The sequence below is a fragment of the Manis pentadactyla genome, chromosome 5 (assembly GCF_030020395.1).
Source record: "Manis pentadactyla isolate mManPen7 chromosome 5, mManPen7.hap1, whole genome shotgun sequence".
NCBI classification, from domain to species: Eukaryota; Metazoa; Chordata; class Mammalia; order Pholidota; family Manidae; genus Manis; species Manis pentadactyla.
Genome location: NC_080023.1, coordinates 162,221,782 through 162,246,105, shown reverse-complemented (window position 1 = coordinate 162,246,105; position 24,324 = coordinate 162,221,782). Strand labels below are relative to the sequence as shown.

General features: G+C 38.8%; 1 protein-coding gene across 16 annotated transcripts in view; it reads left to right on the top strand.

The window, feature by feature from the left end:
• PTPRT (protein tyrosine phosphatase receptor type T) overlaps positions 1-24,324 on the top strand; it is a 1,028,419-nt gene that overhangs the window by 812,859 nt on the left and 191,236 nt on the right. The gene's annotated exons all lie outside the window — the stretch shown is intronic.

The window sequence follows — 24,324 nt, the reverse complement described above, 5'->3', positions numbered from 1 at the left end:
TGTATAATCACTACTTGTCTTCTCTGTGTTGTACAGCCCTCCCCTTTCTCCCACCCCCCCATTATGCATGCTAATCATAATAACCCCTTTCTTCTTCCCCCCACTTATCCCTCCCTACCCACCCATCCTCCCCAGTCCCTTTCCCTTTAGTACCTGTTAGTCCATTCTTGGGTTCTGTGATTCTGCTGCTGTTTTGTTCCTTCAGTTTTTCCTTTGTTCTTATATTCCACAGATGAGTGAAATTATTTGGTATTTCTCTTTCTCTGCTTGACTTATTTCACTGAGCATAATACCCTCTAGCTCCAACCATGTTGTTGCAAATGGTAGGATTTGTTTTCTTCTTATGGCTGAATAATATTCCATTGTATATATATACCACATCTTCTTTATCCATTCATCTACTGATGGACACTTAGGTTCCTTCCAATTCTTGGCTATTGTAAATAGTGCTGCGATAAACATAGGGGTGCATCTGTCTTTTTCAAACTTGAGTGCTGCATTCTTAGGGTAGATTCCTAGGAGTGGAATTCCTGGGTCAAATGTTGTCTATTTTGAGCATTTTGAGGAAACTCCATACTGCTTTCCACAATGGTTGAACTAATTTACATTTCCACCAGCAGTGTAGGAGGGATCCCCTTTCTCCACAACCTTGCCAACATTTGTTGTTGTTTGTCTTTTGGATGGTAGCCATCCTTACTGGTGTGAGGTGATACCTCATTGTAGTTTTAATTTGCATTTCTCTCTTGATTAGCGATGTGGAGCATCTTTTCATGTGTCTGTTGGCCATCTGTATTTCTTTTTTGGAGAACTGTCTGTTCAGTTCCTCTGCCCATTTTTTAATTGGATTATTTGTTTTTTGTTTGTTGAGGTGGGTGAGCTCCTTATATATTTTGGACGTCAAGCCTTTATCAGATCTGTCATTTACAAATATATTCTCCCATACTGTAGGGTTCCTTTTTGTTCTATTGATGGTGTCCTTTGCTGTACAGAAGATTTTCAGCTTAATATAGTCCCACTTGTTCACTTTTGCTGTCGTTTTCCTTGCCCGGGGAGATATGTTCAAGAAGAGGTCACTCATGTTTATGTCTAAGAGGTTTTTGCCTATGTTTTTTTCTAAGAGTTTTATGGTTTCATGACTTCCATTCAGGTCTTTGATCCATTTTGAATTTACTTTTGTGAATGGGGTTAGACAATGGTCCAGTTTCATTCTCCTACATGTAGCTGTCCAGTTTTGCCAGCACCATCTGTTGAAGAGACTGTCATTTCGCCATTGTATGTCCATGGCTCCTTTATCAAATATTAATTGACCATGTATGTTTGGGTTAATGTCTGGAGTCTCTAGTCTGTTCCACTGGTCTGTGGCTCTGTTCTTGTGCCAGTACCAAATTGTCTTGATTACTATGGCTTGGTAGTAGAGCTTGAAGTTGGGGAGTGAGATCCCCCCCTCACTTTATTCTTCTTTCTCAGGATTGCTTTGGCTATTCGAGGTCTTTGGTGTTTCCATATGAATTTTTGAACTATTTGTTCCAGTTCATTGAGGAATGTTGCTGGTAATTTGATAGGGATTGCATTAAATCTGTATATTGCTTTGGGCAGGATGGCCATTTTGACGATATTAATTCTTCCTAGCCACGAGCATGGGTTGCGTTTCCATTTGTTAGTGTCCCCTTTAATTTCTCTTAAGAGTGACTTGTAGTTTTCAGGGTATAGGTCTTTCACTTCTTTGGTTAGGTTTATTCCTAGGTATTTTATTCTTTTTGATGCAATTGTGAATGGAGTTGTTTTCCTGATTTCTCTTTCTATTGGTTCATTGTTAGTGTATAGGAAAGCTACAGATTTCTGTGTGTTGATTTTGTATCCTGCAACTTTGCTGTATTCCGATATCAGTTCTAGTAGTTTTGGAATGGAGTCTTTAGGGTTTTTTATGTACAATATCATGTCATCTGCAAATAGTGACAGTTTTACTTCTTCTTTACCAATCTGGATTCCTTGTATTTCTTTGTTTTGTCTGATTGCAATGGCTAGGACCTCCAGTACTATGTTAAGTAACAGTGGGGAAAGTGGGCATCCCTGTCTTGTTTCCGATCTCAGAGGAAAAGCTTTCAGCTTCTCGCTGTTCAGTATGATGTTGGCTGTGGGTTTATCATATATGACCTTTATTATGTTGAGGTACTTGCCCTCTATTCCCATTTTGCTGAGAGTTTTTATCATGAATGGATGTTGAATTTTGTCAAATGCTTTTTCAGCATCTATGGAGATGATCATGTGGTTTTTGTCTTTCTTTTTGTTGATGTGATGGATGATGTTGATGGATTTTCGAATGTTGTACCATCCTTGCATCCCTGGGATGAATCCCACTTGGTCATGGTGTATGATCCTTTTGATGTATTTTTGAATTTGGTTTGCTAATATTTTATTGAGTATTTTTGCATCTACATTCATCAGGGATATTGGTCTGTAATTTTCTTTTTTGGTGGGGTCTTTGCCTGGTTTTGGTATTAGGGTGATGTTGGCTTCATAGAATGAGTTTGGGAGTATTCCCTCCTCTTCTCTTTTTTGGAAAACTTTAAGGAGAATGGGTATTATGTCTTCTCTGTGTGTCTGATAAAATGCCGAGGTAAATCTGTCCAGCCTGGGTGTTTTGTTCTTGGGTGGTTTTTTGATTACCATTTCAATTTCTTTGCTCATAATTGGTTGGTTTAACTTTTGTGTTTCTTCCTTGGTCAGTCTTGGAAGGTTGTATTTTTCTAGGAAGTTGTCCATTTCTTCTAGGTTTTCCAGCTTGTTGGCATATAGGTTTTCATAGTAGTCTTTAATAATTCTTTGTATTACTGTGGAGTCTGTTGTGATTTTTCCGTTCTCATTTCTGATTCTGTTGACTTGTGTTTATTCTCTTTTTCTATTAATAAGTTTGGCTAGAGGCTTATCTATTTTGTTTATTTTCTCAAAGAACCAGCTCTTGGTTTCATTGATTTTTGCTATTGTTTTATTCTTCTCAATTTTATTTATTTCTTCTCTGATCTTTATTATGTCCCTCCTTCTGCTGACTTTAGGCCTCATTTGTTCTTCTTTTTCCAGTTTTAATAATTGTGATGTTAGACTATTTATTTGGGATTGTTCTTAATTCTTCAAGTGTGCCTGGATCGCTGTATACTTTACTCTTAAGACTGCTTTCGTTGCATCCCACAGAAGTTGTGGCTTTGTGTTGTTGTTGTCATTTGTTTCCATACATTCCTTGATCTCTATTTTAATTTGTTCGTTGATCCATTGATTACTTAGCAGCATGTTGTTAAGCCTCCATGTGTTTGTGAGCCTTTTTGTTTTCTTTGTAGAATTTATTTCTAGTTTTATACCTTTGTGGTCTGAAAAGTTGGTTGGTAGAATTTCAATGTTTTGAAATTTACTGAGGCTCTTTTTGTGAGCTAGTATGTGGTCTATTCTGGAAAAGGTTCCATGTGCACTTGAGAAGAATGTATATCCTGTTGTTTTTGGATGTAGAGTTTTATAGATGTCTATTAGGTCCATCTGTTCTACTGTGTTGTTCAGTGCCTTCATGTCCTTGCTTATTTTCTGCCCAGTGGATCTATCCTTTGGGGTGAGTGGCGTGTTGAAGTCTCCTAAAATGAATGCATTGCAGTCTATTTCTCCCTTTAGTTCTGTTAGTATTCGTTTCACATATACTGGTGCTCCTTTGTTGGGTGCATATATATTTAGAATGGTTATTTCCTCTTGTTGGACTGAGCCCTTTATCATTATGTAATGTCCTTCTTTATCTCTTGTTACATTCTTTGTTTTGAAGTCCATTTTGTCTGATATTAGTATCGCAACCCCTGCTTTCTTCTCTCTGTTGTTTGCCTGAAATATGTTTTTCCATCCCTTGACTTTTAGTCTGTGCATGTCTTTGGGTTTGAGGTGAGTTTCTTGTAAGCAACATATAGATGGGTCTTGCTTTTTTATCCATTGTATTACTCTGTGTCTTTTGATTGGTGCATTCAGTCCATTTACCTTTTGGGTGGCTATTGAAAGATATGTACTTATTGCCATTGCAGGCTTTAGATTCATGGTTACCAAAGGTTCAAGGTTAGCCTCTTTAGTATCTTACTGCCTAACTTAGCTCACTTATTGAGCTGTTATATACACTGTCTGGGGATTCTTTTCTTCTCTCCCTTCTTATTCCTCCTCCTCCATTCTAATATATGTTGGTTGTTTTATTCTGTGCTCTTTTGTATTTCCTTTAACTGCTTTTAGTGGGTAGTTGATATTAGTTTTTTGCCTTTAGTTACTATTTGGTGGGTCTGCTTTCTTTTCTGTGATTTTATTTTCTCTGGTGACATCTGTTTAGTTTTAGGAGTGCTCCCGTCTAGAACAGTCCCTCTAAAATACCCTGTAGTGGTGGTTTGTGGGAGGTAAATTCCCTCAACTTTTGTTTTTCTGGGAATTGTTTAATCCCTCCATCATATTTAAATGATAATCATGCTGAATACAGTATCCTTGGTTCAAGGCCCTTCTGTTTCATTGCATTAAATATATCATGCCATTCTCTTCTGGCCCGTAAGGTTTCTGTCGAGAAGTCTGATGTTAGTCTGATGGGTTTTCCTTTATAGGTGACCTTTTTCTTTCTAGCTGCCTTTAAAACTCTTTCCTTGTCCTTGATCTTTGCCATTTTAATTATTATGTGTCTTGGTGTTGTCCTCCTTGGGTCCTTTCTGTTGGGAGTTCTGTGTATTACCGTAGTCTGTTCGATTATTTCCTCCCCCAGTTTGGGGAGGTTTTCAGCAATTATTTCTTCAAAGACACTTTCTCTCCCTTTTTCTCTCTTCTTCTTCTTCTGGTACCCCTATAATACGGATATTGTGCCTTTTGGATTGGTCACACAGTTCTCTTAATATTGTTTCATTCCTGGAGATCCTTTTTTCTCTCTCTGTGTCAGCTTCTATGTGTTCCTGTTCTCTGTTTTCAATTCCATCAGTGGCCTCTTGCATCTTATCCATTCTGCTTATAAATCCTTCCAGAGTTTGTTTCATTTCTGTAATCTCCTTCCTGGCATCTGTAATCTCCCTCCAGACTTCATCCCTTAGCTCTTGTATATTTCTCTGCATCTCCGTCAGCATGTTTATGATTTTTATTTTGAATTCTTTTTCAGGAAGACTGGTTAGGTCTGTCTCCTTCTCAGGTGTTGACTCTGTGATCTTGGTCTGCCTGTAGTTTTGCCTTTTCATGGTGATAGAGATAGTTTGCAGAGCTGGCACAAGTGATGGCTGGAAGAACTTTCCTTCTTGTTGGTTTGTGGCCTTCCTCTCCTGGGAGAACAGAGACCTCTAGTGACTTGTGCTGGACAGCTGCATGCAGACAGGGCTTCTGATTCCTGCCCGGCTGCTATGGAGTTTATCTCCACTGTTGCTGTGGGCGTGGCCTGGCTCGGACTTCTGCTCTGATATGGTGGAGCCTCGTTGGAGGGGGAGCGGACGAGAGGCTATTTATCTCCGTGAGGTGGCTCCATGCTCCCTGCTGCCCAGGGGGTTAGAGTGCCCAGAGATCCCCAGATTCCCTGCCTCTGGATTAAGTGTCCCAGGAAGCTTCGATCCAGTTTTGGGGTCCCTGTCCCTTTAAGACTTCCAAAAAGCACTCGCAAAAAAAAAAAAAAAAGCCACTTGCTTTTCTTTGTTCTCCAGTGCTGGCCTCAGGGACCTGCTCACCGGTCCTGCCACCCTATTTCCCTAGTATCCAGGGCCCCGCGCATGCACTGTGTATGCGCTCTGTTCCGTATGGCTGGGGCTGGGTGTTCAGTAGTCCTGGGCTCCCTCTCCCTCCCCGCTCCGACTCCTCTTCTCCCGCCAGGAGCTGGGGTGAGGGGCTCTTGGGTCCTGCCGGGCTGGGGCTTGTATCTTACCTCCTTCATGAGGCGCTGGGTTCTCGCAGGTGTGGATGTGGTCTGGATGTTGTCCTGTGTCCTCTGGTCTCTATTCTAGGAAAAGTTGTCTTTGTTATATTTTCATAAATATATGTGGTTTTGGGAGATTTCTGCTGCTCTATGCCTGCCGCCATCTTCTGTAGGTTACTGAGTGGATTTCTTAACACTGAACCTCTAGTCTTGCATCTCTAAGATACATTCCATTTGATCCTGGCATTTTATTTTCTCAGTGCAATGTTAGATTTGATTCACTAACACATGACTTAATAGTCTTACACATTCAAAAGTAAAGTTAATCCCCACATTTCCCTTTTTTCTGGTTATTGTCTTTACTAAATTTAGGTGTCAGTGTACTCTCGTTTCATTTTAAAAAAAGAAAGAAAATAAAGTTTTCCTTGATTTTCCAAGCTGTAGAACAATTTTTGTGAGTATTCTTATGTCTTTAAAGGTCTTATAGAAATTCCCTGTGCAAACACCCGGGTATGGTGGTTTTTTTTTTTTTTTTAATGGGAGTAGTTCTTTGATATCTTCCTCTATTTCTTCTCTGGAATTTGGTTTAAGTTCTTATTTCTAATAAAATCCACTTTCATAATCTACCTTTTCTAAGGAAATTACCAATTCCATTTCACTTTTCAAAATTATTTCCAGAGATCAGAAGAGTAGTCTCACTTTGTAAAAAATGTCTTTTTGCAATGGTTACTTCCCCCTTGTCAGTTCTTATTTTGCAAATTGGTGCTTCCTCTCTCTTTCCCTTTTTTTGAAATTATTTTTCTCTTTTCTCCTTCAATCAGTACCACTTTTGTTTTTATTATTCCCTTCAGTGCGCTTTGTTGGGTCTTGTTTTACTCATTTTCTAGATTTTGGTGCTGGAAATTTAATTTACTTCATTCTTTAGTTTACTGATCTGGTCACTGCTTTAAATGTTTTTCATAGATTCTGATATGTAGCGATTTTGTTCAAAAATTTCTAAATTTATGTTTACACCTTTCCCCTTTGAGCCAGGAGTTGATCAAAAGAAATTATTTTATAAATTTCCAGGTGGAAAGATCTGTTGGGTTTTTTAAGAACCTTAATAATTTCTCATTTTTTCACATTGTAATCATAGAATGTTGCTTATAGTATTTCTCCTTTATGGAACATAGTGATGCTTTTTTTATTTTTTTATGTTCTTTTAAAATTATATTAGAAGAAACTAAATGAACAGAAAGCATAGAAATTATGTCAAAGCATATCATAGCAGTAGAATATGTAAAGCAAAGGACATTCTTTCTACAAGAATATTTGTAAATATTTTGATTTTAAAGAAAAAAAATATTATATAAACTAAGTTAAGGAATAGTGGTTATTATGGCAAATTATATTATGGATCAAGAATATATTTATTTAGTTAATGAAAAATATACCAAATGCATTGGCTTAACTAGAACATAGAAAATGACAGAGGAGAAAACCTTCATGATCTTGGATATGGTGATGACTTTTTTTTTTCTGGCTGTGCTTTTATTTATTTATTTATTTATGGAGAAGTTAACTTTTTTTTTTCAGGTGTACAACACAGTGATTCAACATTTATATACATGGTAATTCTAGGTACCAGCTATCACCATATCAAGTTTTACAATATTTTGACTATATTCCTTATGCTATACATTACATCCCGGTTACTTATTTATTTTACAATTGGAAGTGTGTACTTTTTTGTTGTTGTTGTTGTTGTTGTGAGGGCATCTCTCATATTTATTGATCAAATGGTTGTTAACAACAATAAAATTCTGTATAGGGGAGTCAATGCTCAATGCACAATCATTAATCTACCCCAAGCCTAATTTTCATCAGTCTCCAATCTTCTGAAGAATAACGAACAAGTTCTTACATAGTGAGTAAGTTACATGGTGAACAGTACAAGGGCAGTCATCACAGAAACTTTCGATTTTGCTCATGCATTATGAACTATAAACTGTTTAAATATGAATACTCATTTGATTTTTATACTTGATTTATATGTGGATACCACATTTCTCTCTTTATTATTATTATTGTTTTTAATAAAATGCTGAAGTGGTAGGTAGATACAAGATAAAGGTAGAAAACATAGTTTAGTGTTGTAAGAGAGCAAATGTAGATGATCAGGTGTGTGCCTACAGACTATGTGTTAATCCAAGCTAGACAAGGGCAATAAAACATCCACAGATGCAGAAGATTTCTCTCAGAACAGGGGGGTGAGGTTCTAAGCCTCACCTCTGTTGATCCCCAATTTCTCACCTGATGGCCCCCTGTGACTGTGCCTGTCTTAGGTTGTTCCTCCCTTGAGGAATCTTACCCGTCTCAGGCTAACCAGTCATCTTCTGGGGCCATACAGGGAAATGTAAAGTTAGTGAGTGAGAGAGAAGCCTTATTGTTTGAAAAGATTAGCTTTTTACTTCTTTGCAGATTTATGCCCTGTGGCTTCTATGTCCAGCATTTGTATTGAAGTATCTTTACCACTTGGAAGAATTATGATACTCGGTAAATTTGATATGAGGCACGAATTCTATTTAAGGGTTGTAATTAGGAAGGAAGAAGAAAAGCTATAGAAGTAGCAGGCAGAAGAAAACATGGGAAGATTGATTATTTCTTTGACATATCTTCTTGTAGAGTAACTTCAGTGTGTATAGGTTTTAAACTACTAATTAAATTGCCCACACATATTAACATAAAAGGAGTATAGTTACATAACCAAAGCATACCTGTAATTACCAGCCATCTCCAGTGAAACCAAGAAAACCAGTTAGGCACCTTAGGCATTTGTGAAAACTTATCTATGATATGGTGGATATTGTCCAACTGAACTTGAACAGTCTGAGAGAAATCACACAAATTAAAACAACCCATTCCTGGGGACTGTTCACATCCCATATGTTCTTTTAAGAGTAAAATAGTCTGTAGTTGTAAGATTTTGGAGGGCTACAATTTGTACTTCTCCTAATTCTTGGTTGAGTTCCAACAGTATAGATCCAGTCAAATTTGTTGTTTTACTGTATGCACAGGCCAGCTTAGATATGTCCTTCTTCATTCCCATGGCAAGTCCGGGAACTGGTGGGGTGAGTGCATCTACACCTGTAGCAGTGCGTGGATCTTTGTTGGGGTTTTTGATGATCATCTTCTGACATGAGTCTTCCCGAGAGTGCTGATGTTGGAAGTTCTTTTTCATATCGTATCTTAGTTCATTTTCAAGGTAGCCAAATTAGGCTTTGATCCTCTGTATAAACACAAACAGAACCTTTGCCTACACTTTTATATGCCCTTTATACACTTGTGTAGAACTCATTGGAGGTCACCACACAGGAACTGCCTTTTTTTTTTTTTTGGTATCATTAATCTACACTTACATGACGAATATTATGTTTACTAGGCTCTCCCCTATATCAGGTACCCCCTATAAACCCCTTTACAGTCACTGTCCATCAGCATAGCAAAATGTTGTAGAGTCACTACTTGCCTTCTCTGTGTTGTACAGCCCTCCCCTTTCTCCCACCCCCCCATGCATGCTAATCTTAATATCCCCTTTCTTCCTCCCCCCCCTTATCCCTTCCTACCCACCCATCCTCCCCAGTCCCTTTCCCTTTGGTACCTGTTAGTCCATTCTTGAGTTCTGTGATTCTGCTGTTGCTTTGTTCCTTCAGTTTTTCCTTTGTTCTTATATTCCACAGATGAGTGAAATCATTTGGTATTTCTCTTTCTCTACTTGGCTTGTTTCACTGAGCATAATACCCTCCAGCTCCATCCATGTTGCTGCAAATGGTAGGATTTGCCCTCTTCTTATGGCTGAGTAGTATTCCATTATGTATATGTACCACATCTTCTTTATCCATTCATCTACCAATGGACATTTAGGTTGTTTCCAATTCTTGGCTATTGTAAATACTGCTGCGATAAACATAGGGGTGCATTGGTCTTTCTCAAACTTGATTGCTGCATTCTTAGGGTAAATTCCTAGGAGTGCAATTCCTGGGTCAAATGGTAAGTCTGTTTTGAGCATTTTGATGTACCTCCATACTGCTTTCCACAATGGTCGAACTAATTTACATTCCCACCAGCAGTGTAGGAGGGTTCCCCTTTCTCCACAACCTCGCCAACATTTGTTGTTGTTTGTCTTTTGGATGGCAGCCATCCTTACTGGTGTGAGGTGATACCTCATTGTAGTTTTAATTTGCATTTCTCTGATAATTAATGATGTGGAGCATCTTTTCATGTGTCTGTTGGCCATCTGTATTTCTTTTTTGGTGAACAGTCTGTTCAGTTCCTCTGCCCATTTTTTAATTGGATTATTTGACTTTTGTTTGTTGAGGTGTGTGAGCTCTTTATATATTTTGGACGTCAAGCCTTTATCGGATCTATCATTTTCAAATATATTCTCCCCTACTGTAGGGTTCCTTTTTGTTCTATTGATGGTGTCTTTTGCTGTACAGAAGCTTTTCAGCTTAATATAGTCCCACTTGTTCATTCTTGCTGTTGTTTTCTTTGCCCCAGGAGATATGTTCAAGAAGAGGTCGCTCATGTTTATGTCTAGGAGGTTTTTGCCTATGTTTTTTTCCACGAGTTTAATGGTTTCATTGCTTACATTCAGGTCTTTGATCCATTTTGAATTTACTTTTGTATATGGGGTTAGACAATCGTCCAGTTTCATTCTCCTACATGTAGCTGTCCAGTTTTGCCAGCACCATCTGTTGAAGAGACTGTCATTTTGCCATTGTATGTCCATGGCTCCTTTATCAAATATTAATTGACCATATATGTTTGGGTTAATGTCTGGAGTCTCTAGTCTGTTCCACTGGTCTGTGGCTCTGTCCTTGTGCCATTACCAAACTGTCTTGATTACTATGGCTTTATAGTAGAGCTTGAAATTGGGGAGTGAGATCCCCCATACTTTATTCTTCTTTCTCAGGATTGCTTTGGCTATTCGGGGTCTTTGGTGTTTCCATATGAACTTTTGAATGATTTGTTCCAGTTCATTGAAGAATGTTGCTGGTAGTTTCATAGGGATTGCATCAAATCTGTATATTGCTTTGGGCAGGATAGCCATTTTAACGATATTAATTCTTCCTAGCCACGAGCATGGGTTGAGTTTCCATCTGTTAGTGTCCCCTTTAATTTCTCTTAAGAGTGACTTATAGTTTTCAGAGTATAAGTCTTTCACTTCTTTGGTTAGGTTTATTCCTAGGTATTTTATTTTTTTTGATGCAATTATGAGTGGAGTTGTTTTCCTGATTTCTCTGTCTGTTGGTTCATTGTTAGTGTATAGGAAAGCCACAGATTTCTATGTGTTGATTTTGTATCCTGCAACTTTGCTGTATTCCGATATCAGTTCTAGTAGTTTTGGGGTGGAGTCTTTAGGGTTTTTTATGTACAGTATCATGTCATCTGCAAATAGTGACAGTTTCACTTCTTCTTTACCAATCTGGATTCCTCATATTTTTTTGTTTTGTCTGATTGCTGTGGCGAGGACCTCCAGTACTATGTTAAATAACAGTGGGGAGAGTGGGCATCCCTGTCTAGTTCCCGATCTCAGAGGAAATGCTTTCAGCTTCTCGCAGTTCAATATAATGCTGGCAGTGAGTTTATCATAGATGGCCTTTATTATGTTGAGGTACTTGCCCTCTATTCCCATTTTGCTGAGAGTTTTTATCATGAATGGATGTTGAATTTTGTCAAATGCTTTTTCAGCATCCATGGAGATGATCATGTGGTTTTTGTCTTTCTTTTTGTTGATGTGATGGATGATGTTGATGGATTTTCGAATGTTGTACCATCCTTGCATCCCTGGGATGAATCCCACTAGGTCATGGTGTATGATCCTTTTGATATATTTTTGAATTCGGTTTGCTAATATTTTATTGAGTATTTTTGCATGTACGTTCATCAGGGATATTGGTCTGTAGTTTTCTTTTTTGGTGGGGTCTTTGTCTGGTTTTGGTATTAGGGTGATATTAGCTTCATTGAATGAGTTTGGTAGTATCCCCCCCACCTCTATTTTTTGGAAAACTTTAAGGAGAATGGACATTATGTCTTCCCTGTATGTCTGATAAAATTCTGAGGTAAATCCATCTGTCCCAGAGGTTTTGTTATTTGGTAGTTTTTTGATTACTGCTTCAATTTCATTGCTGGTAATTGGTCTGCTTAGATTTTCTGTTTCTTTCTGGGTCAGTCTTGGAAGGTTGTATTTTTCTAGGAAGTTGTCCATTTCTCCTAGGTTTCCCAGCTTGTTAGCATATAGGTTTTCATAGTATTCTCTGATAATTCTTTGTATTTCTGTGCCGTCCGTCATGATTTTTCCTTTCTCATTTCTGAAACTGTTGATTTGTGTTGAATCTGTTTTCCTCTTAATAAGTCTGTCTAGACGCTTATCTATTTTGTTTATTTTCTCGAAAACCCAGCTCTTTGTTTCATTGATTTTTGCTATTGTTTTATTCTTCTCAATTTTGTTTATTTCTTCTCTGATCTTTATTATGTCCCTCCTTCTGCTGACCTTAGGCCTCATCTGTTCTTCTTTTTCCAATTTCGATAATTGTGACATTAGACCATTCATTTGGGATTGGTCTTCCTTTTTTAAAAATGCCTGGATTGCTATATACTTTCCTCTTAAGACTGCTTTTGCTGTGTCCCACAGAAGTTGGGGCTTAGTGTTGTTGTTGTCATTTGTTTCCATATATTGCTGGATCTCCATTTTGATTTGGTCATTGATCCACTGATTATTTAGGAGCGTGTTGTTAAGCCTCCATGTGTTTGTGAGCCTTTTTGCTTTCTTTGTACATTTTATTTCTAGTTTTATGCCTTTGTGGTCTGAAAATTTGGTTTTTAGGATTTCAATATTTTGGAATTTTCTGAGGCTCTTTTTGTGGTCTAGTATGTGGTCTATTCTGGAGAATGTTCCATGTGCACTTGAGAAGAATGTGTATCCTGTTGCTTTTGGATGTAGAGTTCTGTAGATGTCTATTAGGTCCATCTGTTCTACTTTTTTGTTCAGTGCTTCCGTGTTCTTACTTATTTTCTGCCCAGTGGATCTATCCTTTGGGGTGAGCAGTGTGTTGAAGTCTCCTAGAATGAATGCATTGCAGTCTATTTCCCCCTTTAGTTCTGTTAGTATTTGTTTCACATATGCTGGTGCTCCTGTGTTGGGTGCATATATATTTAGAATGGTTATATCCTCTTGTTGGACTCAGCCCTTTATCATTATGTAGTGTCCTTCTTTATCTCTTGTTACTTTCTTTGTTTTGAAGTCTATTTTGTCTGATATTAGTACTGCAACCCCTGCTTTCTTCTCGCTGTTGTTTGCTTGAAATATGTTTTTCCATCCCTTGACTTTTAGTCTGTGCATGTCTTTGGGTTTGAGGTGAGTTTCTTGTAAGCAGCATATAGATGGGGCTTGCTTTTATATCCATTCCATTACTCTGTGCCTTTTGATTGGTGCATTCAGTCCATTAACATTTAGGGTGACTATTGAAAGATATGTACTTATTGCCATTGCAGGCTTTAAATTCGTGGTTACCAAAGGTTCAAGGTTAACCTCTTTAGTATCTTACTGCCTAACTTAGCTCGCTTATTGAGCTGTTGTATACACTGTCTGGAGATTCTTTTCTTCTTTGCATTCTTATTCCTCCTCCTCCATTCTTCATATGTTGGGTGTTTTGTGCTGTGCTCTTTCTAGGAGTGCTCCCATCTAGAGCAGTCCCTGTAAGATGTCCTGTAGAGGTGGTTTGTGGGAAGAAAATTCCCTCAGCTTTTGTTTGTCTGGGAATTGTTTAATCCCACCATTATATTTGAATGATATTCGTGCTGGATACAGTATCCTTGGTTCAAGGCCCTTCTGTTTCATTCCATTAAATATATTATGCCATTCTCTTCTGGCCTGTAGGGTTTCTGTTGAGAAGTCTGATGTTAGCCTGATGGGTTTTCCTTTATAGGTGACCTTTTTCTCTCTAGCTGCCTTTAAGACTCTTTCCTTGTCCTTGATCTTTGCCATTTTAATTATTATGTGTCTTGGTGTTGTCCTCCTTGGATCCTTTCTGTTGGGGGTTCTGTGTATTTCCATGGTCTGTTCGATTATTTCCTCCCCCAGTTTGGTTAAGTTTTTAGCAATTATTTCTTCCAAGATCCTTTCCATCCCTTTTCCTCTCTCTTCTTCTTCTGGTACCCCTATAATACAGATATTGTGCCTTTTGGATTGGCCACACAGTTCTCTTAATACTGTTTCATTCCTGGAGATCCTTTTATCTCTCTCTATGTCAGCTTCTATGCGTTCCTGTTCTCTGGTTTCAATTCCATCAATGGCCCCTTGCATCCTGTCCATTCTGCTTATAAACCCTTCCAGAGTTTGTTTCATTTCTGTAATCTCCTTTCTGGCATCTGTGATCTCCCTCCGGACTTCATCCCATATCTCTTGCGTATTTCTCTGCATCTCTGTCAGCATGGTTATGATTTTTATTTTGAATTTTTTTTCAGGAAGACTGGTTAGGTCTGTCTCCTTCTCTGGTGTTGTCTGTGTGATCTTGGTCTGCCTGTAGTTTTGCCTTTTCATGGTGATAGGAATAGTTTGCAGAGCTGGAATGAGTGATGGCTGGAAGAACTTTCCTTCTTGTTGATTTGTGGCCCTCCTCTCCTGGGAGAACAGCGACCTCTAGTGGCTTGTGCTGCGCAGCTGCGCGCAGACAGGGTTTCTGCTTCCTGCCCGGCTGCTATGGAGTTAATCTCCGCTGTTGCTGTGGGCGTGGCCTGGCTCGGGCCTCTGCTCCAAAATGGAGGAGTCGCGTTGGAGGGGGAGCGGCTGGGAGGCTATTTATCTCCGTAAGGGGCCTCCCTGCTCCCTGCATCCCAGGGGTTAGGGTGCCCAGAGATACCCGGATTCCCTACCTCTGTATTAAGTGTCCCACCCTGCCCCTTTAAGACTTCCAAAAAGCACCTGCCAAAACAAAACAACCAAAAAAAAAATTTTTTTTAATTAAAAAAATATATAAATAAATAAAAAATGGCCGCTCGTTTTTCTTTATTCCCTGGCACCAGCCTCAGGCATCTGCTCACCAATCTTGCTGCCCTGTTTCCCTTTTATTGGGGTCCCTATCCCTTTAAGACTTCCAAAAAGCGCTCGCCAAAACAAAACAGCAAAAAAAAAAAAAAAAAAAAAAAGAATGTCCTCTCGCTTTTCTTACGTCCTCCAGCGCCAGGCCTTCGGTACCCTCTCAGCATTCTTGCTGCCCTGTTTCCCTAGTATCCAGGGCCCCGTGCACGCACTGTGTCTGCACTCTGGCCCGGATGGCTGGGGCTGGGTGTTCGGCAGTCCTGGGCTCCGTCTCCCTCCCGCTCTGCCTGCTCTTCTCCCGCCGGGAGCTGGGGGGAGGGGCGCTCGGCTCCCGCGGGGCCGGGGCTTGTATCTTACCCCCTTCGCGAGGCGCTGGGTTCTCGCAGGTGTGGATGTGGTCTGGATGTTGTCCTGTGTCCTCTGTCCTTTATTCTAGGAAGAGTTGTTTTTGTTATATTTTCATAGGTTTATGTGGTTTTGGGAGGAGATTTCCACTGCTCTACTCATGCCGCCATCTTGGCTCCCAAGTGATGCTTTCTTAATTAGCTAATATATGTCAATTTTTTGGAATGTTTCATAAGATCATAAGAAGAAAGTTTTTCTCTATTATCAGGCTTTTTGATGTGATACCTGTCTACAAGATCCACCTAATTTAGCTTTTCTATATCCATGTCTATTTTTTTGCCATTTGATCTGTCTTACATGGACAACTGTCTTCAATTATTCTTGCATCTCCTGTAGTTTCTACTTCATCAAGGTGTGTATTGTAGTTCTTCGTACATAGAGAGTCATACCAGTTATATTTCTTGTTAATTGTGCATTTAAGGATTAAAGAGTATCCTTTGTTATGTGTGATACCTTTTGAATTGTATTCTACTCTATTATCAGGATCACTATTACTGCTTTTTGTTTTTCATTTGCCACTTATAGTTTCTCCCATTCCTTTATTGTTGACTTTCTGAATCACTTTTGTCTTAGATAAGACCAAATATCAGATAGTTGGGTCTTGCTTTATGAGACAATTTGAAATCTTTTTTCATTTAATTATATGAGTTAAACCCACTCATTGATATGACTAACATGTTTGTTCTCAACTGTTACATATTCTTTATATCATAATTTAGTATATTAATTTTATAATACTTGCTGATGTGTTTTCCTTACTCTCTTATTTTAAAATTTCTTTTGGTATTTAGAAAGTTTTGCATTTTTGTTCTAGTAGTTACCTCTGTTCTTATAGTTTTTACTACCTTTTGTCTTCTCTTATTTCACCTTTTTCCTGTCTGGTTTGTAAACGTGTTTGTCCAGCATTATTAAGGTATAATTAAATAAGAGTTGAGTATATTTAAAGTGACCACATGCCATTTGATCTGTCTTACATTGACAATTTTTTTGATATATGTATGCTTTGTGAAATGATTACCACAAATGAGCTAATTAACATATCCAGCACCTCACAGTTACTGTTCTGTGTGGTGAAAACACTTAAGATCAACTGTCTCAGCAAATTTCAAGTGTAAAATACAGTATTATACAGATCTCCACAACTTCCTCATCCTGCATAACTCTTCGGCCAACATCTCCCCATTTCCCCTACCCTCCAATCCCCTGAAGCCTACTATTCTACTCTCTGTTTTTATAACTTGTTAGATTCCACCTATAAATGAGATCATGTAGTATTTGTCTTTCTGTGTCTGACTTATGCAGTTAGCATCATGTCCTACAGGGTCATCCACGTTGTTGCAAATGGCAGGGTCTCCTTTTTTAATGGTCAGTAATATCCATTGTCTATATATCTGTCACATTTTCTTTTCCCTGCTCCTAGCTGCCCCCAGACTATTTAGCCATGCTGATCCCCTCAGTGCCCTGGTTGGGACAAGAAAGAATGGGTGTCTTGGGCAGCCTCTTACATTGCTGAGAAGCCGGGCTCTCACTGCACTCTTCTTTCCCCCACTGGAGAAGTTGTTGGCTGAGGGGTTCTCTCTTGACACTGAGCTGTGCTACTTTGGGGGACAGGTGACACGAGTAAAATCAAGTTCCTTGCCTTCGTCGGTGCATTAATTCTCAGACTTCTGGCTCCAGTGAGATGTTGGGACCTCCCTGATGAATTTCTGAGTTCCCACAAAGGTACCCCCATCCATGGGTGGTTGTCAAAATTATGTTTCTGTGGCAGGAAGCGAGTCAAAAACTCTTATTTGGCCATCTTGCCAGTGTCACTGGTTTGTCAGTTTTGATGGCATCCATTGACTTTGACCTACTGCCTATATAACAGTCAATAAATTTATTGTACACTCTCCTCTTTCCCTATTTTTTCTTTTTCTCACTTTTGCTTGCATTATTTCTATACTATCAGAAAATACAGCATTTATATATCCGACTCTCAAGCATGTCCCTACCTTTTTTTACTCTTAGATTTATAATTCAATATATGAAATATTTACCATCAGTCCTTTTACATTTCCTCAGTCACCTCTTAGCGGAATGAAGCTTATTCTCTGGCATATTCTTCAAGAAAGACTCATGAGTTCAGTATTCTTTGAGTTATTGAATGTTGGCAGATATTTTTCTATAGCTTTGGTATTTGAAAGGCACTTGGCCAGCTAGATAATCCTTGGTCCATAATTTTTTTCTTTTGAGTTTCTTAAAAGTGCCGCACCATATTTACTGGTCTTTTACGTTGCTTTGGAAAGATCTCATGACAGCCTAATTCTCTGACCCTTGTGAATTATTTGATCTTTTTGCCTGGACTCCTTGAAATTTTTTTTTTAGGTTAGATAGTTTTATTTGGAATGTATCTTTCAGGTTTTTGGGTATTTTCAATATGTAGGCTCAGGCTGTCTTTTAATTCCAGAAAATTTCCTCAGATTATTATAAATCTTTTGTCTATCCAATGTTTTAATCTGTCTTTTCAGGGATTTCAAATATACATATTTTGGCTCTTCTTTTTCACTGACCCTTTTTATTTATTTTTTCATTACATTTTCATTCCTTTGATTGTTTTTCCCTTTCTTCAGGGCCCCTAAGGGTATTAAAATTTTCCTTTGGACACCTTGCAATTTAATTTTCATTTCTGAAGTGATTTGTCCTTTCTCTCTTTCCTGAGTTCAATCAATTCTTTTTTTTTTTTGGCTGATTTTTCATACATATCAGTTTTTAATCTTTGCATTTATAAATCAAAGTTGTTTGAAGAACTTTAATTCAGTTTGGAGTGCTGTGTTATGGTTTTCTTCTGGCTTTTAATCGTTTTTTTGGTGGGAGTTTATTTTTATCACTTGAAATGTTTAGATTTGTTTTGTTTTGTTTTCTTCATACAGTGGCTTTATTTGGCTCCTTCCATTTTTTCATTGTGTATATTTAAGGTGGCTTACTCCTCCATTTCTGGTGGAGTAGTGATGTATTTTTTTTTTAATGCATCACAAAGACTTGTGTTGAGAGCCTCAAATATTTCATTCAGCGGTAGTGCTTATTTTTCTACTAACAAGGACTCTGAAGTTTTCAGGTAAGGTTGTGGCTTTTTGGAAGCATCAAGGGGAGTTGGGGTACAGGGATCCTAGACTGAGGACCCAACAGGTGTCAATACCAGAAGCCAAGATTGATCCATAAGCATGGGATTGGGTAAGGTGGTGGAATGTCTCAAGGGTAAGGCAGGGTCAAAATATGCTTTCCAAAGGTGTGGAAGGTTGGAATGGGATCTCCTTGGCCACTGTCTTGGCTGGACCACCACACTCTTTCAACTGACTACTTTTTCTTTGCACCTTAAGTCTGTTCTCTATGCCATAGCCTCTACACTTAAAAAAAAAATGTAGATCTGAAAATGTAATTCTTCCTGATCATAACTATTTGATGGCTTCCTGTTGTTCCTAAAATATAGGACAATACTGTACAGTCTAGAAAGTTCTATCAAACTTCATCTCACATTCTCCAAGTACTTCATTATGATGTAACCATACTAGACTTCCTTATGTCTTCAACTGTATCATGCATTTTTCCACTTCCAGGTCTATACACACCTGTTCCTGAATCTGGGATACCCTTCCTTGACACTGCACATATCTAGCTCCTGTTTATCTTCCAGATCTCAGGTTAAAAGGTCCTTGCTCAAGTCAGTAAATCCTCTTCCGTCCCATCCACATTCCATGTTTTTTCTTTGCACATACATAGCACCTAGTACTTCTCTCTCATAGTGTTTACTGCAACTTGCAATTAGATATTTATTTGTAAGAATGGTTATCTAACGTTTGTCACAAATATTGGAAAATAATGTTTGCATGCTCCATGAGGACATGGACTATGTCTATTTTTCTCATCCTTGTAACACTAGTACCCAGCACAAGGCCTAGCATAGTGATCATTCAACGATTGATATAATCAGTAGTGCTCATATTAATAAATATTTGTTGATTAACTGACCAAATGAATAAATGAATAAGGAGTTATGTGGGCTATCAGGGCCCCAGCCGAGTCTTAGAGGAAAATTAAGGAAGGAGCCAATGCAACTGAGAAAACTATGGAGAGACTACGGGGTCAGGGCTAGTCCTATCATATTAACTGGGGAAGCTCAGTCTTAAGAGTAGACAATGGCATGAGTTAGGGTTATTGGGAAAAGTATTTGAAAAATGAGGTCAGTACTAAATTCCCATCCTATTAAATAGGGTGGTCTAATGGGACAGAAGAGTAAGAATTGTTTGTATAACCCAGGCACCTAGAGCTTCTCAATCAAGGTGTCCGTACAATGTAACCTAAGTCCCTCTGGATAATAAACAGCAGCTACTGAAATACTTGAACCTTAGATACTACACTGTAAGCCCCTCAATTAGAGAAACATCCTGATTTCAGTGGGTAGTTGAAGGATGGATGGATGGATGGATGAGTCAGACTTGGCCTAGTCTTGAAACAGGTTATAAGTATGTAAGTATGTATAGATGACAGGCATTCTGTGAAATATGGGAGGTGATAGCTTACTTTAAAAAAAAAAGAGCTATGTGTGTGGGGTAGGGTGCTGCAGAGTGTGTCAGAAAACTGAGTGCTGGAAAAGCAAGAATGCTGCCAGGAGCTGAAACCAGACTCAGCATTTGAGAACTTGAAAGAACCTTAGAACATCCTGCCTAATCTACCAAATTGGCCTTCTGTATCCCTTTCTCTGTCATTTGACTGATGGGGAAATTGAACCACAGAGAGGGACGTTGCCTTGTTCAGTATTGCTCAGCACCGGCAGAGCCTTGAGTAGAAGCAGGTCTCAACAGAAGCACAACAGGACATTCTATTCTACTGCAAAGTGTTATGTACCTGTGTACAGATTTCTACATCTGGAGTGGGTATAAGTGACATTAAAATGATAGGGAAATGAAATTGTATTGTCCTGGAATATACTGCAGACCTAGAAGTAGAATATAATGGGAGATAAAACAGAAAATTCACCAAATGCTTCCCTTTTCCCAAAGCTTTTATGTAATCTTGACACAAAGAAAATACTCATTCTCATTTATTGAACTGACTGTGGACTTCAGGTACATGCCCAATGGCCAGACTTCATTCCTGTAGGATTGGATGCAGATTATCCAGCTTTTTGCTCACTTGCTTGTTAGCAGTTCAATCACCCAAAAGGTCAAGAGAGTGACTCATGCTTGGTTATTCTGTGCCTAATTCTAACCAACAAAGACAAATTGGTTATGGAATTAAAGGTGCCAGGAACTTGGGAGAAATCAGACATGTCAACAACATGTGTGTAAGAGCCAGGGAGAGGTCACCATAATTGGACATGCCCTCTAGATTACAGAAAACAGATTTTAATGGTGCAAGGTGGAAAAGGTAGTGTTGGGAAAGGTCTCATTTTCATGCATGCACCGGTGGAAGGAGGCTTATCCTAAGAATTAGTAAGCTCTCACAAATGACCCAACAAAGAAGAGAAGCACTAGAACAAACCATTGAAGCTGTTCAGGGTTCCCTTTAACATGAAGGTTTTAAAGAGAACATCCCCTCTATGTTCTACGAAGGCAGGTTAGAGCTCACCTTTCAGGGATGAAGTGACCCAGAGGGAGCATGAAGGGTACTTCTGAGGTTCTGGTGATGTTGGCCATTTTGATCCAGGTCCTGGTCATTGGTGTGTGTTTATTTTCTTAAGATCAGTATACTTTTCTCCATGTACAGTATACTTCGGTTTCGCTGTGAAACAGTTTTTAAGTTTTAGTTTATTTCTTTCAGGACTTACTTTTTAAATGCTTAGATGTTAGTTGTAATAAAAATTATACTTTAATTTATTCATTTAATATTTCCTTATGTGTACTATTCCATGTTGTTACACGGTCCTCATGATCATTTTTGTTAGGAACTTCTTAATATTCCACTGTGTGGATCTACCACAGCTTTCTTTACTATACCTGTGGGGTTAGACAGCTGTGTTGTTTTTCATTCTCACTTTTATGAAGAACCCTGGAACCAATATCTTTGAATATAAAGTTTCTTCTCCATTTAAGGCTTTTCCCTAAGAACAGATTTTTAGATGTAAAGAGATTAGATTGACTCTCTGTAAAGCCTAGATACACATTTCCAAATTGCCCCCAGCAATGCAGCCCTCACCAAGCCCTCGCTACTGCTATATTCAACCATCATGCACAGAATTGGAAAGTTTCCTAATACAGTATTTGCACAATCAGTTTTCTTTCTACATAATATGAAATTGGAGATCCTTCTAACCATTTCTAGCATCCTGGCCCCTCTCCCATTTCACACAGCTTCTCAATGATGGTCACTGTGGTGCTGTGCAACCATCTGGAAGTCTTCAGTTCTTAGGAGCTCATACTTTAACCATCTGAGGCTTTAGTTCACTGACCCTTCAAGCCAGAGAACAGAAATGGAAGCCAATAAGAGTTGAAGAGCTTTGCTATTTCTCCAAACATGTAAAAAAAAAAAAAAAAAACCTAGTTTGCTCACTTTCACCATCATTTTCAAGGTTTAACTCCTTTGTGACTTAAGCTTTTTTGACATCCCATTTAGAGAGTTCTACTTTATATTTTTTGCTTAGGCTTTTCCCCTTCTTTCTGTCTTCTGAATATGTTCTCTTTTTTTAAAAAAGATTGTTTTTTCTTGAAATATAGCATACTTCACATATCACATGAACACCTCAAATGAGTATTTCATATATTGGAATCATAATGTGTTATATTCCTTTACTATTTCTGTGTTTTCCATTTTTTCAATAAAACAGTTACTTATTTTTTTAAATGAACACTTTCAGCATTAAAAAAGAGAAAACACTTGTTCCAAACAACAAGTCATGCCAACCCAACCTTCTTTCTTAAAGAGAGTTCTTAGGCAGGTAGGTTGGGGAAATGTAGTAGACAGAGCAGCAAGATCTGAAGTGAATTTGACCCTAACTCAACCTGTTTTTGTGGAAAAATACAGCACTAGGATCTGAGTGCTTATGCATTTAAGGAGAGGAGTAACTACTTAGATAACTAACCAAAGATTCTCATGAACAGATGAATGCCAACCTGGAGGAAGGATCCTAATGTATGTCACAGAACCCTATCAATTGGCATTTTCTAGGTCCTTACTTATACTAACAATCTGGATGAAGTTAAAGAAAAATTGTGCCCCAAAACTAGCAGATGGTAGAGAATATGTTGATGAGCTGTAGTAATCAGATCAAAGAAGATGGAGGGCAATAGTGTATAGGTGAATCTATATTTGGGTTCTAGAAATTCAACCATATTTATATACAGCAGGCAGATATTTTTTTGGTGAGGGGAAGGTTGATGGCACATGCACTGTGATCAGTGAAAAACTGAGATGTTTGATATGCTAAAAGAAGCCCAGTTTAAGTGAGGAAAATGAAATATAGATAATCTAGGTAATCATATATTGACAAAACCACATGTAGACTGTTTCTTCATTTCTAATCCCTTCCAATTAAGAGGGACAACCTGGGAGATATCTTAGGATGAATAGCTAGGATGGTTCCAAAGACAATTTGAACCTTTTCCTATGAGGAATTGTTAAAGAAAATGTTAATAAACCTGAGAACCATCTTTCAGTATCCAGACATTTTTCCTACGCAAGCAAGGGCAGACTTCCCATGGTTTGAGGAGCAGAATCAAGACACTGGGAGTCATACTTGGGCTCAATAAAAGCGACAATTTCTAGCATTCAGAGGTGTGCATGGATAAAATAGACCCTACTATAGACATTACTATTTCCTCTCTACCTTTAGGTACATGGACAATCCCATTTCTCCACCTCACTGAAGCTAGGCATGGCCATATGGCTGGTTCTAGCCGCTGAAACCTGAGTCTAAGTAAAAGTGTTGCTTCTGATGCAAAGCATTTCATTGCCAGTGCTTCACTCTTTAACACTGTTTTCTCCGGCCTCAGGAACACTGAAGCTTTGTGTTAAACTGGAAGTACCAGCCTTGGTGTCTGAGTGACTATGATGATTAGATCGTCCCCCAATACCCCCGCACTGCCCTCACTCAGACTCAGCCATTGCACATACATGGGACATGTAGTTTGAGGGGAAATAACCCTTTGCTGGTTTTAGCCACTGAAGTTCATGGCTTTTATTACTTCTGCATAACCCTAACACAAGTGCCTTCGAGCTGCTGTGCTTCCCTATGAGTGACCTTCAGCCAGATGAACACTGGATGCTTGAGACTCACACACTTGCATTCTTTGCCTTTCATTTTCATTGCTGCATTCCATTCAGACTGTTGTTACTGGGGTATAACTCCGTTAACTGGAAATTTCAGGTGGCTCCAGAACCTCCTAGGGGATGATCCCAATAAAGTAGATCAACTTGATTCCCCTCCTGAGCACACTCTTCTGTAATGCGACTGTGTGCCCAGGCACATCACAGATTTATGGATCCTATCCACTTGGCGAACAGCAAGTTAGAACAGAAGAGAGTCCACCCAGCAAAGATTCTGTTGCCACATAAACACACACATGCAAGGTTATCCATGAAAACTGAGGCCCCCCAGGGATCTCAGGGCCAAAGTGACTTTTGGAACATGAACTTTGCAGTTTGATTTCTTACCCATTCATGTTGACTGGGCGATTGCCAAGTGTCTGTTTCAGTCTGTGCATATGGATGCATTGTTTACTTAAAGTTTCCCAAGGACACCCTTGACACCATCGACTAACCCATCCAACTGAACGAAGCACGCTGCGTGCCCACCGTGTACCCACTTAGTGTTATTGTTAAAGCTCTTCTGTGCTAAGCAGTATCTGCTATGTTTATGAAGAAGTTCTATCTGGGGAAGCAGTTTATGAGGTGATGGGAGCCAGGAAATGAAAAGAGCAAGCCTGAAAAGAAATGAAGAAACAGAATGAAAAGACGATTCCAGTGGAGGGAAAGATGGAAAGGA